Raw genomic sequence first — 12,488 nt, forward strand, 5'->3', positions numbered from 1 at the left:
TCTGGGTTCATTCAAGTCGTTGATTGGTTAAATTGGTATCCACACGCCTTGTTCTCAAGGCCTTAATTGGCCTTAATTGGCAGCTGATTGAAAGGAAATCACAAAAACCCACAGACACTGCGGCCCCCTGGGAATTCAGTTTGACACCCCTGATGTAGTGTGTCAAAGTAGCATTAGCAGCCTATGTCCGAAAACCATAGCTGTATGAAATAGTGTGCTAAAACGCTATTACGTCACATAATATTTTAACAAGCAAACCAAAGGGCCAGCTTCCCATTCTCAACCCCAGCACCAGAAATAAGAGCGCCCTCTGCTGGTATCTATAATTCCACTCAAAAAGCCAATTTCACCTTTGATACCTTGCTGGAGAGTAGGCTGATGTTAGGGTTAGAGCTTATTTTCCTGGCTTTTGAGGCTTTCAGCAAATGTAACTATGCAATATTCTGATTGGGAAAGAATATGGCAGCATACCAATCCGTTATCTCATTAACATTGTCGTTGGTAGTTATATTCGATCGGGATACACCTTTCCAGGTAAATCCAGGACATCATGTGATGCTACAGTGCATTTGTTTCCTATAACAGCTGAGCTAATTGAAACTGAGCTAGAAAATGGTTGGCTAATAATAACCTATAATATATAGTTATTGTATTGGCCAATTCTGTTACATGAACAGCAGCCGACAGAATATGCACTTATGTGCTTTGCCATCTCTGTAGACATGGTCTGATGCTACATTGCTATGAGGTCGCTATTGTTATAGTTTTGTTTTGTTTTCCTCTACGATGATATGATTTGCGCATGTAATAGCCAATTGTATCTATCAGGTATGCAGAAAAGTTTTTAAGAGATTGCAAATGTCAGTTTTGACAAGACAGCTTTGTTTGATATGGTCCAAAAAGCATTTTGCAGTATTGTAGTGTCATTTGCATTCTTGGACTGCAGGTGTTTCTGCCCACATACCTACAGTACATTTACCAATTATTGATCAACAACACAGATTAGAAGAAAGCTAACGGGGCCATTGTTAGATTACGTAGAAGATGGATTGAAGAAGGTGTGCAGAACTCTGCTTTTTGATTTCTTGATGGAAAGGCAACAGTCCAAAAGTAACTGTATTCAACAATTGAGTTTGTTGGGACTATTATTGATGATCCAAAAATAATACCAAGTTTTTCTGCTGAGTTTTATTGTGTACCTCTACTTCCATACCTTCCATATAATTTTTGCTACCAATCTGCTTCTGGTTTGTTTTGTATTGATTACTACTCAGTTAAATGTTGCAGATCGGAATCTTTGTGATGATCCCATTAGATTAGAAGAAATCATTGATGCTATAAATCACTTAAAAATAATAAATCCCCTGGAACTGATGGCTTAACTGTCAAATATTATGTTCTTTTGTAAAGAAAGTAATCGATGAGAGTATTGAAAAAACATCACTTCCCACTATACTATGTCAAAGCTTAATCACCCTGATTCCTCTGCTTGCTACTGTAAAAGATTAAAATGTGTACTGGATACCATAATAGACTAACTCAATCAGGATTTATGCAAAATACACATATTAACATATATTAATTCTGGACATGATTCAGGCCTAATTCAAGATGACAGTTTCATTATTTTAAAGCCTTTGATTCCTTAGAACATTAATTGATGTTGCAGGGTCTTCATAAAATTGGCTTTGATTATTGTTTTTGTAAGTCAATTAAAATGCTGTATAAAAATAGGAATAGTTCCATCAAGCTTAATAGTGGCACTTCCCCAAGATTTACTCTAAATCATGGGGTTTTTTGCTTTTGTTATTCACCCAATGTTCATGGGTCTGATGGACCCACAACATCAGCTTTTAAAACCATACAGCCATAACAATTTATAAATGTTGAATTTATCTCAATCACAAGCAATATAGACAGCATATATGGTTAATATTTGCCCTTTACCTCTGCTAGACCATATTTATCAATGAAAGTGGTTTTTGTATTTTGTGATAAAATCTGATTTTTGAAAATCAATCAATTATAATCAAGACATGGGTCGAATAAATCATGTTTTTCTTGAACAAATATAAAATAAATAAGGTTCTCATCACGTCTGATATTTATTACTTTGAACTGAACGAATTGGTAAGCACATCTTACATACAATATTTTATGGAAATGATAAACAAGGCCCATTGGACACAAATTAATGCTGGTGTCATAGGTTACTGCCTGCTTGGTATTTTCTGGGTGTTGCCCCTATGGTCCACCAGATGGCGCCCCGGTCATAATGATGATCTCTCGCGTGCAGCCGTCTGGTTTACTCACCAGGCATTTATTCCTGAGCGAGGCGTTGCTTGCTGTCCTAGCCCAGCCTTATTTTCCTTCCCTTGCCTGTACTCTCACTCTGAGACCCGCCGTCCTGTCTCAGGGCTGCCGTCTCATCTCTCCGCTAAACTCCTCCTGGTATTGGAGGTTCTTGGAGGTTTGGCTTTATTTCTTCCCTCCGTGTCTCCGAGTTCGGCGTGTTGCCCCCTATTGGTACCGCCGCCCGCCTGTTCTGATTTCTCCTTTGCCTCCTTTGGCGCTCTGGTTGGTTTGGAGGCATGAGGCTGTGTTTGTCCGGAATGCTTATGCTCTCGCAGAGAGAACTGTTTTGAGTCAGTTGGACTGTTTGCCTGCTTTTATGTTTTGCTGGGAAGTGCTCTCTTTTCTTTTCTCTCCCCTTACTAGTGGTTTCCCCTCGGCCTGTGGGTGACTTATTGAAACCCTTCATGGGTACTACTGGTCCACTGACCCTACCCCATTACAGCCCGTCTACACACAACATGAGGGACATGTTGTACTGGGTGTGTGTTGCAGATGTGTTTCCTGCACTTGACACATGTGTACTGTGTTTTTCTGTCAGTCCTGGGTCCACAGGCACTGCAGTGCTTCTTCTTGTTGCTCTCTTTCTCTCACTGATGCTCCTGGCCACAAGATGTTTTAGCCACAGAGAGCCTGATGGGCTGGCTTCCGATGCACTGGTCCTGGCTGCTGATGCCTGGTCCCGGCTGCTGATGCACTGGTCCTGGGGCTAGGTGCTGATGCACTGGTCCTGGGGCTAGGTGCTGATGCACTGGTCCTGGGGCTAGGTGCTGATGCGCTGGTCCTGGGGCTAGGTGCTGATGCGCTGGTCCTGGGGCTAGGTGCTGATGCGCTGGTCCTGGCTGCTCATGCACTGGTCCTGGGGCTAGGTGCTGATGCGCTGGTCCTGGGGCTAGGTGCTGATGCACTGGTCCTGGGGCTAGGTGCTGATGCACTGGTCCTGGGGCTAGGTGCTGATGCGCTGGTCCTGGGGCTAGGTGCTGATGCGCTGGTCCTGGGGCTAGGTGCTGATGCACTGGTCCTGGGGCTAGGTGCTGATGCACTGGTCCTGGGGCTAGGTGCTGATGCACTGGTCCTGGGGCTAGGTGCTGATGCACTGGTCCTGGCTGCTGATGCAGCCAATTCAGACTCTGAATTGACAAAGCAATGATCCTCATATTCTGAAAATTCCACAGTGGAAGCCACTCCTTCTACACTAGCTTCTCTCTCTTCTAAATGCCCTCTGAGCAGACATTCCTTTCGCCATACTGATCGATTGTGGTAACAAGCCACACATGCAAAGCTATTTATTTGTCTGTGTGAGAAAATATTGAATGTTTTGAAATGACACTATGCAGGTTCTCGCAAGACATTGTGAAGTTTCACACAATACAGAGGGTAATGAATGCGGGAGTCTGAAGCATAGTGGTTAAGGTAAATGACTGGGACACGCAAGGTCGGTGGTTCTAATCCCGGTGTAGCCACAATTAAATCCGCACAGCTGTTGGGCCCTTGAGCAAGGCCCTTATTGTCTCCTGCTTAGTCTATTCAACTGTACGTCGCTCTGGATAAGAACGTCTGCCAAATTCCAATAATGTAATATAATGGGAGCACAGGTTCTTGGTGCTATGTTGAAAGCTCAAACACACACACACACATGCACTGTTCCAGGTAGGAGGAAGACAGAGTGATGGTACACAGCAAAACTTTTTGTTTCATTTTTTACCATGTTTACTTGTTTTCACCAACAATGTCCATACTTTTATCACTCTCGGACCACATACACTCACCGAGCACTTTATTAGGAACATTTTTACTTTATTAGACCTACACACTGTATTCTTAAAGGTATCTGTGGCACTCAGCACTCCAACCTTTTCGTCAGTGGCAGGAGCTTGCTATGACGGGCCGCCCAGCCCAAAGAAATACAAACTTTCTAACTTACCAACTGACGTTTATTGCTGAAATAGGAATTCACAACTCAAAACTAAAACAATAACGTTAACTATGTTAATTACAATGACCGACCACCTTAGTGCAATGTCAACTAGCGAACATTAAACAACAGCAAGCTTACAGGAGTTCTCTTGTTGCTAATATTACGAAACGGTGTAGCACAAAGTGAGAGACAAAATGCTTCCCAGAAATATACGCTCTGCTCATTCACTGAACATAGGGAGAATTCAAGCTTGTAGCTAATGTCAGCTGTGTAATTTCCAACGCAACACTAAGGTAACGTCGTTAGTAGGTCTACTGGCATCTCGTTTCACATTCAGTCCCTCCCTCTACATGAAGTTAACAAACTTTATAACATCGCTTGTAACGTTACACCCCTAGAAGCGATTATAAACAGCTAACGTCGGCTAGCTAACTTGTATGTTTAAGAAACATTTTTTTTTAACTCAACGTTAAGTTAGTGTTTGTACTGATGAGCTAACATTAACAACATCCACGTTTCTATAACACTGGACTAGTTCCCAATACTATTATGGACTTTAAATTGCAGTCTGTACCAGCTAACTGCTAACTCATAGCCAGTACCATGGAGATGGCTCAGTCTGTCTTTGAATTATACTCAAGCGTATCTGCATGTTGCAGTAAGCGCTGGGTAGAATTTTGTGGTAGAAAGGAATTGTCAATGAAGCTGCATGAATGTATTAACATTAGGTACAGTTAGAGAAAAGTGAATGAAAGGGATGTTTTGTTCACTTTCTCCTTTTAAGTAGAGCCTATTTTACTTCAGTCCTAAAGTGTTAGATGGATGTAGCCTAGATGTGCACATAATTCACTCTAAAGAAGGAGCATTTTCCTGTCGATTGCACCAGTTCTGCAATTGAAGTTCTATGAAACCGGAAGAGGAGATACACTGCATCTGTTCTATGAATGTTAGAAGGCGCTCATAATCCGAAGGCTGCAATAGACCTGCTAGAAAGATTCAGAATCCTATATTTGGAATAATTATAATATTTTGTACAACAATCTGTATTCTATGAGTATTGGTTTAATGACATCATATTATTGGTGAGTCAGCTATTTAATAAGGAAGGTCTTCTGTACAATTACAAAAATGTATTTAATTCCTTGACATTTGTATGTTATACTATACAGTACTGTGCAAAAGTTTTAGGCAGGTGTGAAAAAATGCTGTAAAATAAGAATGCTTTCAAAAATAGAAATGTTAATAGTCTCTTCATGTAATCCCAGGCAGACTCGATGAGTGGAGATCAGGGCTCTGTGGGGGCCATACCATCACTTCCAGGACTCCTTGTTCTTCTTTACGCTGAAGATAGTTCTTAATGACATTGACTGTATGTTTGGGGTTGTTGTCCTGCTGCAGAATAAATTTGGGCCCAATCAAATGCCTCCCTGATGGTATTGCATGATGGATAAGTATCTGCCTGTACTTCTCAGCATTGAGGAGACCATTAGTTCTGACCAAATGCCCAACTCCATTTGCAGAAATGCAGCCCAAAACTTGCAAGGAACCTCCACCATGCTTCACTGTTGCCTGCAGACACTCATTGTTGTACTGCTCCCCAGCCCTTCGGTGAACAAACTGCCTTCTGCTACAGCCAAATATTTGACTCATCAGTGCCATTTTTCTGCACCCCAGTTCCTGTGTTTACGTGCATAGTTGAGTCGCTTGGCCTTGTTTCCATATCGGAAGCTTTTTGGCCGCAATTCTTCCATGAGGACCACTTCTGACCAGACTTTTCCACACAGTATATGGGTGTACCTGGATCCCACTGGTTTCTGCCAATTCTGAGCTGATGGCACTGCTGGACATCTTCTGATTGCTATGGGAAGTAAGCATGGTGTGTCTTTCATCAAGTTTCCTGGGACGACCACTGCATCTATGGTCCTCAATGTTGCCCATTTCTTTGTGCTTCAACAGAGCTAAGACAGCACATCTGGAAACCCCTGTCTGCCTTGAAATTTGTGCATGGGAGAGACCTTGCTGATGCAGTATGACTACCTTGTGTCTTGTTGCTGTGCTCAGTCTTGCTGTGGTGTATGACTTCTGACATTAAACTGTCTTCCACAACCTCACCTTGGAAGCAGAGTTTGGCTGTTCCTTGCTCAGTTTTAACCCTCCGACACAGCTGTTTCTGTTTCAGTTAATGATTGTGCTTCCACCTACATATTAAATTGATGATCATTAACTCCTGTTTTGTATAATTGGTTAATCACACACCTGACTATATACCTACAAAATCCCAACTTTGTGCAAGTGTACCTAGAAGAATTGATGCTGGTTTGAAGGCAAAGGTTGGTCACACCAAATATTGATTTGATTTAGATTTTTCTTCTGTTCACTCACTTTGCATTTTGTTAATTGATAAAAAATAAACTATGAACATTTCTATTTTTGAAAGCATTCTTATTGTACAACATTTTTTCACACCTGCCTAAAACTTTTGCACAGTACTGTATAGCACTTTATTAGGTATTTAGTAGACTTATTTTTTAGACTTCTACTGCTGTAGCCTATCCACTTACAGTTATGATGCATTGTGTGTTCAGAGATGCTCTTCTGCACACCATTGTTGTAATGTGTGGTTATGTGCGTTACTATCACCTTCCTGTCAGCTTCGACCAGTCTGGCCATTCTCCTCTGACATCTCTCATTAACAAGGTGCTTCTGTCTGCAGAACTGCTGCACACTGGGGCTTTTTTTTGCACCATTCTTTGCAAACTCTAGAGACTAGTGTGTGTGAAAATCCCAGGAGATCAGCAGTTTCTGAGATCCTCTGGCTTCAACACCAAAGCCCTCTGACTTGTTTTATTTCGGATTCTCAGAAAGTATTCAGGATGAACTCGATTTAGTGGATCTTCCTCAGACTCTGGAAGGGACCGACCAAATTAAGCAATATAAAAACATGGGAAATATATGCCACTCGGTAAGGGCCCTGACGTAAGGGGGCATTAGTGGGGAAGTTCTTGGTTGTGGAGGTCTGCATCAGACCCTTCTTGATTTGGGTGCTTTGGAGGCAGGCTACTGACTGCTGGACGACATGTTTTTTTTTTGTATCAATGCTAAACAAACGCCTCATAGATTTACTGATTCATAGACTGCTATTTTTCGATCGAGATATAGTACAGATCAGTGGATAGCGTAAAAAACAAATCCAGTTTATATGCTGAGGCACTAGGCTATCTGGGAGATGTAGTCAAATAACCAAGCTAAAATGAGAGCTGTGGCATTTTTTTTTTTAATGCAAGTTTTAGCATTTAGTGATATTTTATGGCCTGTGTGAAATGTATACAACCAATATCGTGGCAAATAGACACGATATTTATTTTATTTTTAACCAGGGTAATTATCAGGTGTAGGCTATGGAACATTCAGTTCGAATTCGAATTTCGCCAGTCACGTGTAAAGTGACGAAAGCATTTCGGTACTCTGTTTTCCTCATTGCTTGGGCGAGCTGCATAAACTTCAGTGTGCGGTAAATATAGATAAATAATTCCATTAAAAAAGGAGATCTACCCCACACCGATATGATCGCAACCTAATAAGAGCTGGTTGATAAGTAATGTATTTGTCGGATCGTTAAGCCTCCTGAGACTATTGACAAATCAGACCTCCAGTCCGCGTGTATGACAAAAAGATGGCTTGCGCACGAAACGGCACGATTGACATTAAATATTGCCAACTCAATACCGGGCTATCGGTTTGCTAGTCGGAGTGAATTACCGTCTATATCCAATCAGAAGTAAGAAGGCGGGACTAACCACAGGAAAGTGTCGCGTCCGAGGCTAGGTTGGTTGATGTGTGCGAGGCCATTCGTCTGAGAGTGTATCTGGGCGACTCGGCGAAAGAAAAAAAATAATCTCTTTGAAATTAATTCATAAATCTTGCAGAAAGCAACCAGGCCATTTCTTTCTAGTGAGCTTACGGTCCTTTATGGTTTTCGCGCGGTGTTTTGCTGTGTAAGGGGAACATATGCTTGAGGGGAGAAGAAGGGCGGGATTGATGCATTTTACTATATTTTCGGGTTTTATCTATCATCTTTGCTAAATATTGAGTAAAAAAGAAAAGAAAAGCAAGGTTGCTTACATCTCGTCGATCATATTGCTAGTTCTTGCCGGGGCCTACTCTTGTTCGGTGCTGTGTTGTTGAATCATGGGGGTGGCTATGTATTTTTGTCCTGGGTTTATTGTTTCATTGTAGCTTCAGGAGTATCAGCAATAAGACTGCACTACATCGGCAGAATCTGATGAAACAAAAGGAATTTGATAAACTCAACCACACAGTACCATAGCGTGTTTCTCCGCGTACTTTTCCTGGTCACTCGAGGTGAGTATTGGATATTCCTTTATTTTAACTGGCGTAGCGTGTATTTTTTCAGTCGGGTATTTGTGTGCGTGTGTAGGCTAGCTATAATGCTGTTCAGGAACGGCCTGGCCTGTTTTGTATACATGGCAATATTCTTTGCCAACGACATATTACACATGATTCGGGGCTTGATTTAATAATAACATCCACGCATGCATTTATGTTTGCTAATTGCCATGGTTATTTAGACTACGTTTGTAACATTTTAAATTGCTCTGGAAAGAAGCTAGGCTATATGCTCTGCTTTGTTGGGTTAGTATGTCTGTAGGAATACTTAAATGACGGTAACGGTTACGTAACGGCAATTGTTGCTGACAGTAAAGATGAGGAAATGAATAGGCCTAACTCACTAGATAACGTTAAGAACGGACAATTAAATCATTTTTACTGGGCTCTATACCCAATAGAGGAAAACGCTGCAACTACACCAGTCACCAAATGATTGGAATGGGAACGGTTCTGTCGATAGGTTAACCGAGATCTTTTTTGTCCTGATAAAGAAACATTACTCAAGAGACTTTCCGGAGAGGGAAACCTTTGTGTGTCAAATACCAATAGGCTGGTGTGGCCGACTCGTTGTAGGCTACGATATGGGTAGCTAACGGTGCATGACAATGGGCAATTAGGGGCTGCAAACATTTTCTGAACAATTCGCTAAATTGTTTCTTTTAGCTACGCTAAACTTGTATAAAACTAGACGACCTCGTACGTGACGAGATACCGCCCGGTATACGATTTGTTTAACTGTTTTCTGGTGTGGTGATAATTTCGGGCATGAAATATTGAGCAGATGCGTAGGTTTACTGTGTGCAGAAATGGTAAGGTTTCATGCGCTAAATATTTTCTTTTGTTTGAGGAATCGCGTGTCCCAGTTGATGTCTTTATTCTGTAGACTACATAATTCCTCAGTTCTCTTGGCCGGGCACTATTTGAATAATGCATTGTTTTTGCGTGACACTGACTTATGACTTTAATGCAAACGTGTTGCACGTGAGCACCTCCCATTGTGCGCCTTTTATTGAAAGTTTCAGAGGGTGAGGGTGGGCTTTTCCGATAGCTTTGTTTATGGAATTTAAGATCTGTTAATTGCGCATTTGTTGTTTTCCCACGGTTGATAACAACAGATAATCACATGAAAAGGTTTTGTATTTTTGTTGTTGTGGATTTAGGTTATAATCAAGCAGTGTTGTTATTTCTACTTCAAACCGCTTGACAGGCTGCTCCACCTTCCCTTCAGAGACCCCTGACAATGTGAACAAATGTTAACGTACTGTCCTTATTTGTTAAATGGTAAGCTGTGTATGCATTAAGAATTTTTCCTTTGTTCATATTTGTTTTCATGAAAAAAAAGTTAATATTAGTTTTTATGAACAAATATGACTCTTGTGTTTCTAAAAGCACCACCCAGATTTTCAGATTTCCTCTAGCCAACCTGGTGACGAGCTGATTTTCACACAAAAAGTTAATATGCACCCGACAGCTGTCAATCTCCTTTCTGGCACGTATCAGGTTTCAGTAGACTGATGGGAAACACACACTGTTTGATCAACATTTTATTTAGCCATTCTGGGAACTGAAGACCTAAGAATAGACGACGCTAGCCTACATCTTAAAATCATTGCCAAAGACTGCAAAACAGTTAGCCGAGTGGTGTGCAACTGAACTCAAGGGGAAGGAGGGACTATACAATGAGGCATTGTGGGAAGCATGCACTAAATGATGTCTGCACTAAAAGAATAGATGTGTGATGCTCACAGGAGAAACATGTGTTTCCTGTATTATGCACGGTCTTATCTTGTATAACTCTACATTTGCAACATATGCAGCTTGCATTGGCCTGTAAAGAATACTGTAAATATGATAGTCTGTTTTTGTAGACTATCATACTATATTCAGTAGAGGTGGGGGGGGAATCAATACTTTTTTTCTGCGATACAGAATCAATATTTTATCTAAATATATATCTTATAAGGCTTATCCTGTTGATAGGCTGCCATAGTTGTCAATCTTTAAACTTGTGGAACAATTTGGAACTGTTATTTTTGTTAGATGTTTTGCATATAAAAGTAAAGGTTATTAGCAAGAAATACCTATTTTCCCTGGCAACATATGAGGGTCAGTCTAAACCTCGAAAACCACTGCCATCCCGTGATAAACATTAGTTTACAGGTTGATGTTAAAGCGTTAATGCAAACAATTAATAAAAAAAATGATGAATGCGTTAAAAACACGCAAATTCCCAAGGCTATTTTAACTGTATGGAAAAAGAGATCATTGTTATTGTCTTGATCTAAAAATGTCAAAAAGCTAGTCTCTCCACAACAGTGAAATAGTGCTTGAAGTTGAATAAAAGTAAGTGCTGGTACTCGTATGAGCAAAAGGCTCACTCCGTACATAGAACCAGTCCGTTCTGGAACTTCAAACTTTGTAGCAAGCGTTGAAAAGACAGGTTCACATAAATATACCTTTGGGTCAAGGAAGACATTTTGCAATGTTCAACAGGAGGTATGCCAAATTATAGTTTTACAAATGGTTTGATATGCTCACAATTGTAAATTCTGTAAATGTTTCTGGAGGCATCAGCTGTTGTCAGAAAAGCAGTGCAATGCAGTATTGGGTTATTCTGTGGAAATGTGTGGGGGGCTGACCACTCTAATTTTGCTCAGACTTTGTGTAAATCTTCTTTATATATGCATTGGTGAACATTCAAGGCATTCGCCTCATTGGGTTAGTCACTCTAGAGATATTGCCTCTTAGAAATGGTTTTGGTGGTACACAAAAAGTCTCTTGTAGTGGAAATTGGGGTTTGGCGATTGCCGAATTGGGAGCACCATATCTTTGGCTTTAAAGCAGGGACAAACCAAATTTTCACAATTCTTCTCTGAAAATTCTTTAGAAAACAGGATAAGAACAGCCACAAGCAAAATTCTTTGAAATGGATCATGAATTCAAAGGTTATACAATGCCAATGTTGCGCCTGGCCAGAAAATGACTAGAAAGTGCTGCATATTCAAAATGAAATGAAACTTGCAAATTAATTTGCAAAATGACAGACAAAATCAGAAAAATTACTCTTCTTACATGATAAAAAATCTTAATGCATATTATCATAGCACCGTCTTGGCTAAGGGGGAAGGGCCAAAAAAATATTAAGCTAGAAAAAAATTTGACAAATAACTTGCATTATGGATGTGAGGCAAAAAGACAGGTATTTTGGGGAGACTATACAATTTCTAATAAGTCTTAATGCTGAAAGTGTGATATCCATGTAATGCAGGAAACTTGGCTCAGCATAAAAATAGCAATTTAGAAAATGTTTTTTTCTCACTCTTGATTTTTATGAGGAGATAACAGCGTTATGAATGTGACGCGTCTGAAATGCACATTGTTTGACGATCTACCCAAATTAAATTTGATCATAACGCATTTGAATATCAGTTTTGACATTGAGAGAACCATCTGAAATGGTTTTCAAAATGGCTGCCAAATAGCATTGATTTCAATGGTAATGGGACTAATAAATCAATTTAAGAATTAACCTGTTCCTGGCCTACATTTTATCAGATTTCAAAATGGTCAGTCGACTGCTTGGGACTGTTTGGGATTTCATTAGGACGAAAGTGATTTTTTCATGCTTAGGTTGACATTACTGTGGATTTGCCCGTAAATTAAAATATTTAGTGCATGTTTTCATGTATCCACTTAAATGTATAGCCCAAATAAAGGGATTGTATCATCATCATCATGGCTTCACCAGTCACAACACAAAGCATGCGCGTTGTGTGAAGGTCTTCAGAAAGATGGAATATAGATGTGC

At 40.5% G+C, this 12,488-nt stretch overlaps 1 protein-coding gene across 4 annotated transcripts in view; it reads left to right on the forward strand.

Moving 5' to 3' along the window:
• Window positions 1-8,076: 8,076 nt before the first annotated feature.
• smad2 (SMAD family member 2) overlaps window positions 8,077-12,488 on the forward strand; it is a 39,359-nt gene continuing 34,947 nt past the window's right edge. For 2 of the 4 annotated variants that reach the window (XM_061259361.1, XM_061259364.1), the window contains exon 1: window positions 8,102-8,632. The gene's annotated coding sequence lies outside the window, so the exon portion shown is untranslated. Of the gene's footprint in view, window positions 8,633-12,488 lie in introns of all 4 variants that reach the window. The other 2 variants (XM_061259363.1, XM_061259362.1) reach the window with 2 other exon arrangements.

Source organism: Conger conger, chromosome 11 (assembly GCF_963514075.1).
Source record: "Conger conger chromosome 11, fConCon1.1, whole genome shotgun sequence".
Classification (NCBI taxonomy): Eukaryota; Metazoa; Chordata; class Actinopteri; order Anguilliformes; family Congridae; genus Conger; species Conger conger.